This window comes from Alosa sapidissima, chromosome 17 (genome assembly GCF_018492685.1).
Source record: "Alosa sapidissima isolate fAloSap1 chromosome 17, fAloSap1.pri, whole genome shotgun sequence".
Lineage (NCBI taxonomy): Eukaryota > Metazoa > Chordata > Actinopteri > Clupeiformes > Clupeidae > Alosa > Alosa sapidissima.
Window position 1 is genome coordinate 21449719 of NC_055973.1, and position 7611 is coordinate 21457329.

The following is a 7611-nucleotide window of genomic DNA, read 5'->3' on the forward strand; positions in this document are numbered from 1 at the left end:
CTCTTTCAGTTTAACTTCGTTGAATAGGGTGTCAGATTTCTACAAAGCCTTCCACGTGAAAACCCGGCTAAAAAACACCATAAAAAGGCCTTAATATGGCAGCATGCAGGTCACCATTTGTCAAACAATGGGCCGCGGTCCGCAATGTGGACAATGGTCTGCAGAGTGAAATTATTCCCGGGTCATCGTCTGATAATTTGCTGCGCAATTGATCAAGGAGCCGCGGACAGAAAAAGAAAACAAACATTTCTGCAATTAGTAGGAAATACTTGTTTGGTGTCATCAAACATAGAGGCATAGAATTAAGTCGTGGTATGAGCGTTTATTCAATGCATGCGTGTGCACGTTGGTAGCAAAGCTAAGCTTCAACCTATTGGAAGGCTATTTAATTATGAAACGACATTTAATAGAACGATGTGGATTTATGCAACTTCCATAAAAAACAGAGCACAGACTATATCAAATACTGTTTGGCATTAAGTATTAAAGTCAGCCAAAAGCTATTAATTAGTCTTAGTTAAAGATAGTTAAAGATCTCCAGATCAGTGATTTACGCATTATCTGATCCGCCACCTACCATTCACAAAAGCTGGTATTGTGTTTCCTGAATCCTTACATTCAGGCATTCAAATTAAATGTAATTAAATAGCATATAAATATTCTATCAGTGTATGATGCTTGCATGAGGGAAACATCCCAAAACAACGGCACCCATATCACTGCTGTTGTTTTGAGAAGTATTTCTCATGCAAGCATCATGCAACAATGCAAAAACTATGAAACTATTGTAGGCCTAATTATATTTTACATTAGTAAAGCAGTACTCTGATGTGCATGTTTTCACAAAATTTTGTGAACAATCTTAGCACTTTAAACATTGACAATTTTGAAGTGCATGTATAGCAATATAGTATAAAAATAATAATAATTGTGATATCATTACAATTTGATGGGGGGTGGGAGGAGGGGGTGGGTTCATGTAGGTGGGCCCTATGACCCCAAAGTATGCCTTGACTGGGCCTCAGGTCAAAGAAGTTTGAGAAAGGCTGATGTAGACGACAAAGCAGCAAGGAGGCGTTGTGTGATCATTTAAACAAGTTTTATGACAAGGTCGATGAGGGTGGGAAAAAACGTACATTTCTGTGCAAACTTTGCCCGCACTTCAGTCACATTCAGTCACATTGTCTTTTAAGAAAATGCAGTCCATTTTTCGGTTCCAGCAGCCAACAACCTCAGAACTGACCCTTCAGGCCTCTCAGGAGGCGCTGGCCTTCTAACCTAGCGACCACCATAGCAACCAGCATGATTGCCCTAGCAACCAGCATAGCAACCACGTTATTTATGCGTTTTAGCTTATTGGATGTTGCGTTAATGCAGATAACTTTTGATCCGTGTGCCCGATTTTCATAAATGAGGTACCGTTGGAATCCTTGGATGAGGCTGAGTTCCATGCCCCAGATCACACTCTTGCAGTTCCTCGGAACCGCAATTCTAGTTTATTATTCCTTTTCACACACTTTTTGTACGAACTACTGCTCCTAGACCGTTTGAGCTATCGACGTGGTTCCAACTCCAAAAATTCAGGCCCGAACCGTTGTAGCTTGCTTGTTACTTTCATGTAGCTGGCCCTTGTCGTTTTCACGTTATTCCCGTTTTTCTGCGTTTTTGGGCCCCATTGAAATGAATGGCGGAATGTTCAGGATTCTAATTTCGATTATGACATCACAGCTCTAATTGTTTAAGCTTGCACCTGGAAGAGTTCTAAGCCATCTGGCAATGTCTAATGGGCTGGGCTGGGCTGTCTGTGTGTGTGCATGTAACTTTTGACCCATATGTCCGATTTTCATAAATGAGGTACCGTTGGAATCCTTGGATGAGGCCGAGTTCCATGCCCCTGATCAAACCCACTCTTGCAGTTCCTTGGAACCGCAATTCTAGTTAATGGCAAAAACAGAACCGTTCAATATCCTTCAGTGATGGCAGTTACCGTGTCATATCCGTGAGATTGAACAATCAACGTTTCCGAATCTGTATCCAAAACAGCCGGGTGTTTGAATTTTCCTCCAGGCTTTGACAGGTGTACGAGCAAATGTGATTTAAAAATAAATAAAAAAAAAAAAACAGCAGGTAGCGACAGAGATTAATTTAGACCCAAGTCTCTCGTCACCTATTCTCATAGATCTACAGTGTCTTGAAAAAGCAATTTCTCATTTCTAAACGCAAGTTTATCCTGCCAGTTTCCTGTGCCTGTCTGGGGAGTCGAGCAGCGCAGTGCAGAGGAATTCAAATATCCCGTAAACATTATGCAAAAACACAATTGAACAATCCAACGAAGTGCCAGTAGACTTACTCAGTGATCGCTTCATCTTAAAAATGAAGAGTAAAAAAAGTTGACGAACTCCCTGCTGTTGGGAGCTTTAAAATCTCTCTCTCTCTCTCTCTCTCTCTCTCTCTCTCTCTCTCTCTCTCACACACACACATAGCATGTTATTTTTTTCAGTAACCCCATCACCAACCATATTATTCCACTACAAAACGTAGATTTTTTATGAAATCTGGGATGTGTACGCAACATTGTAGCCTCATAAAGCTTTGTTTTAAAACTGTTTTAGATTTGCCATTTTTTTTCGAAAATGAAACACGGTTTACTTTATAGTTTAATTCAAACCAACAAAGTCTAATCTAACATTTTGTATGTGACTTGGAAAGTATTCCAGGTGCTGTTGAGTATTCAAATTGTTATGATTTCGTTTCAGTTATCAAAAGATTAAAGATGAGAGGCTGTCTAAAATAATCATCTCCCAGCACGCACGAAGGCTACCGCGTCACAAGTTCAGGCATCCTCTGCGTAAAGTGGATTTACAGCATCACACAAAGGACAAGCTGTGCATTATGCGAGACGCGGCAGGTGCGATAGAGGGATGTGAGTGGTTGAAAAACAGAATGTTAATTACGATGGGCGCAAGATGTTGAGAAATAATTCTGCAGTGGTTTGCTAAAATAGGGGTGGATTGTCCTAATGTGGGACATGTTTTGCTTTTCAGACTTCTGTAGTAGGCTATATTAGTGTCACATACAATGTGTTCTGTAGTAGGCTATATCACATACAATGTGAGGGCAACGCATTAAATCCACATCCGATTTTGATCACAGGACCCTACAGCTTTGGCTTTCCCATAGTTTCACTGGCATTTATTAGTTTTGGAAAGACCCACACCCACTGGAGCTTAGGTGTCCCACATTAGGCAATGTCCCACAATAGGACAATTTAATATGGATTATATTCAATGGCATTATTGCCACATGTAGACGAGTTTGATAGGCATTATATAAAAGCTTTATGTGGACATTTCCCCTGTAATAAATTGATATATTTGTCAAGTCAAGTCATGTCAAGTTTATTTATATAGCGCATTTCATACACAGAGGTCATTCAATGTGCTTTACATAAACAAACCAAACAATAATAACAAATAAAAGCATAGAAGGGCATAGTTCAAAAGGAAAAGATCATAATAAAAAAAAACATAAAACAGAAGGCAAAGTAAATGGATCAACAACTGTTGTCTTTCACTATATCAGATATTCATGGTGTTTTGATGAAGTTAGATGATCCTCTTCACAAAGTAGCGTGGCACAGAATGTGTGATTAGGCTAGTTGGATTGTAAATGTTTACTCTTGTTATACTTTGATACAAGTTAGTTTGATTGTGAATGTTTACCCATGCTAGTTTGACTTGAACGTTTAACCTTGTTTGTTTGATTGTGAATGTTTACCCATTCTAGTTGGACTTGAATGTTTAACCTTGTTTGTTTGATTGTGAATGTTTACCCATGCTAGTTTGACTTGAATGTTTAAAGGAATTATCCGGAGTAAAATGCACTTTAGATCAATTTACGGATGATTGGGAGTACATACGTTGAGTTGACATCAAAATTATGTCATTCGGATGTGTTTTGAGAAAGTTCGATTTTACCATTTTTAGTCAAAACTCATTAGCCTGGAAGTGACCTGGGCATGTCATTTCGCCACTACAAAACGCTATTTTTATACCTCTTCTATAGTTCCAAACAACATTACACTTACGTGGTAGTGAGTAGAGGGTCCCTAAAGCCAAACCGAAGTATCCCGAGGTCTTTATGTGGTCGGATAGAGAGTCCAGAATGAATTTCATCAAGCCAGTACCTTTCCGGAAATGTTGCTGCTGCAGCTGCCATCTTTAGGGGAATGTCCGTAGGAGTCGATTGCCGAGTGTGGAGTGACACGCTCTGAAAATTCATAATTTCGTCACCGTTTTTTTTTTTTTAAAAAAAACATAGTCCAGTATTTCTTTGAAATTGAAATAAAGTTGGACTACTGGACTATGTTTTTAAAAAAAAAAAAAAAAAAAACAGCGACGAAATTGTGAAGAGGGGGGGTTCAGAGAATATTATTTCTTTTACTCACAGCAGAGCAAGGCCACACACAGAAACATTGTTGAGCCCTGTATTGTGTGCTTAGGATGTCTTTTTGTCTTACGGATGGGTTGCCACGTAAGTGTAATGTTGTTTGGAACTGTAGAAGAGCTTCCCTGGCTGTGATTGGTTAAAGAGTTGTTGGTCCAGGAACAACTCTTACTAATCACGGTAACCTTGAAGTGTCACCCTCTATGTTGCGTCTCCTGTATAGAACAGCTACACGATGGCAGTAATCATCCTCAAGGTCATGCTGTTGTGCTGAGTATATGCACAGCAGTGATAACATTTACTCTCACACCTCTTGCCCGTGGCAGCTGTTGTTATCCAAAGCATATACATACAGTGGCGTGTTCTATAGGTTACGTGTGCACTTACACTCCGGGAATGAAATCCTTGACATTGGTGTCATTTTTGCTTTAGTCCAGTGTGTGTGTGTGTGTGTGTGTGTGTGTGTGTGTGTGTGTGTGTGTGTGTGTGTGTGTGTGTGTGTGTGTGTGTGAGAGAGAGAGAGAGAGAGAGAGAGAGAGAGAGAGAGAGAGAGTTGCATGTACACTGATTGTGTCTGACTTGTAGCCTGCAGCTTCATGCCTGGGGCAAAAGCACAGCTGTGCTTTCATTCATGATAGCAGCACCCTCTTGCGTGATAATGCTTTCATATACATTTATTACGGCTAAGGCCGTGGATGTGTTGCTCCTCTCACCAGCTGTCGGACACACACATTGACATGCTCACACACACACACACACACACACACACACACACACACACACACACACACACACATGGACACACACATACACGCTTATATTAAGGGCTTTTTTATGTAACATTCCCTATGTCAGAGCCATATAGACGGTATCTAAGATGTAATTCCTGCTTCTGTGACATTTGCGTTTGCGATAGTCAGACCATCTGCAGGTAATAAGGACAAACCATGTCAGATAACCTGACCTTTCTCTCTCACACACAATCAGAAGCACTCCCATTCATTACCCCGGATCTCTCTCTCTCTCTCTCTCTCTCTCTCTCTTTCACACACACACACACACACACACACACACACACATACACACACACACACACACACACACACACACACACACACACACACACACGTAGAGGATGACTGATGTCCAATCTATACAATGCAGTCTTGTTCTCCACAAAACTGCCCCGCGGGGGTATTTATTGCCTCCCATACAGGCCCAGAAAAGAAGGAGTGATTGGAAAAGGATTGGGAATGAGTGCCTGTGTATGAGTGTGCATGAGTTTGTATGAGTGTATATGGCTCCCAAAGGCATTTACACTCATGGTTTGGGGAGAGGGGGGGTTCAGAGAATATTATTTCTTTTACTCACAGCAGAGCAAGGCTACACACAGAAACATTGTTGAGCCCTGTATTGTGTGCTTAAGACGTCTTTTTGTCTTACGGACGGGTTGGTTGTAGTTCAATGTAATGTCTATCAATGGCTAAAGAGTAGAGTGACAAGGAAACAGTAGAGGAAAGAGAGAACAGAGCTTTTACTCCCATATAGAACAACTCAGATCAATGTGCATTGGTTTTTCTTATCCAAGCCATCAAAAGAGAGCTTTCTAATTCGCTTCATCACTTTGGACAATATCATAAACATAGGCATCAACATAATTCACCTAATCACCTTGACAACATACTTCAGTCGACAGCTTGGCCCATGTTCACCATCATCCTTCCCAATATCCACCCCAAACTTCATCTTCCCCTTCTCTCTTCTCCACTCCCATCTTCTCTCCTCTTCTCTCCTTTCCTCTCCTCTCCTCTCCTTTTCTTTCCTTTCCTCTCCTCTCCCACCCCCCCTCCCATCCTCTCTCCTCTCCTCCCCTCTCACCTTGTCTCCTCTCCTCTCCGGCTCCATAGCCTTCAGTAGTGGAGGTAATAGCCTGCAAAAGTTTGAACTAGCCAACTAGCTCAGCTGGTGGGAAAACTGGTGGGAATTTGAAAGACAATCGATTATCCCGCCCCTCGGACTTAGCACTGCCAACGGTGAGTGACCAGACCCTACATTTTAATGTGGGTCTGGCTCGTCAGGCTACTGTTTAGTAGGCCTAATCAGGATTTGATGGTCGCATTCCTACACTTATAAAATGCAATTCCATGCGGAAGTATTCTAAGTATTCAGAATACGTTACTCAGATTGAGTAATGTAACGGAATACGTTACAAATTACATTTTTGGGCATGTATTCTGTATTCTGTAACGGAATGCGTTTTGAAAGTAACCCTCCCAACACTGTCAGTAGTGGAGGTAATAGCCTGCATGGCCTTAAATACGAACCACCTCTGTGTTCTGCCCCTTTTCCCTCCTCCTCTCTTCTCCTCTCTTCACCCGTATCCTCTCCTCTCTTCTCTCCTCCTCTCTTTTCCTCTCTTCTCCTATCCTCGCCTCTCCTCTCCCCCTCTCCTCTCCTCTTCCCTCTCCTCTTCTCTCCCCCTCTCTTTTCCTCTCCTCTCCCCCTCTCCTCTCCTCTCCCCCTCTCCTCTCCTCTTCCCTCTCAGTTCTCCTATCTCTACCCTTCTCCTCTACTCCGTCTATTCTCTCCACTCTCTCTCTTCTCCTCCCCTCTCACTCTCTTCTCCTCTTCACTTCTCTCCTCATCCCTTCCATCCCCCTCTTCTCTCCTCTCTCCTCTCTGTTCATTCCCACTCTCTCAGAGAGACAGCGGCGCACTGGCACCTACTGTTTCTGAAATCAGGCCCGCAGATGCGTCACTGTGTGCCACAGACCTTGACTGAACAGTGCCGAAAAATCAACAGCATTGATTTCAGTGTTCTCTCAGAAAAAGAAGAAGAAAAAAAAACTGAATAAAATAAGACCGCCGTTCCCTCTCAGTAGGAGCTGGCGCTGTCTAGACTTCATCAGTCTGAAGTTAGTCTGGAAAAGATTAGGCCAGAGATGATGGACGGCCTTTCTCCCAGAGAAACATAGAACAGAGCACAGCGCTACACACTCTGCTTCTGCATTGACTGGGCCTCATACCACGGTAGCATATTGATTAGGTTTGGTGTGGATATTGATTACGTATGGGGGTGGTAATGATTAGCATAAAGACAGACGTATTGGTGGTATTTTGGAGATGATGAGTGTCACCATTATGAGGATTCTGCTGGCCTATAAA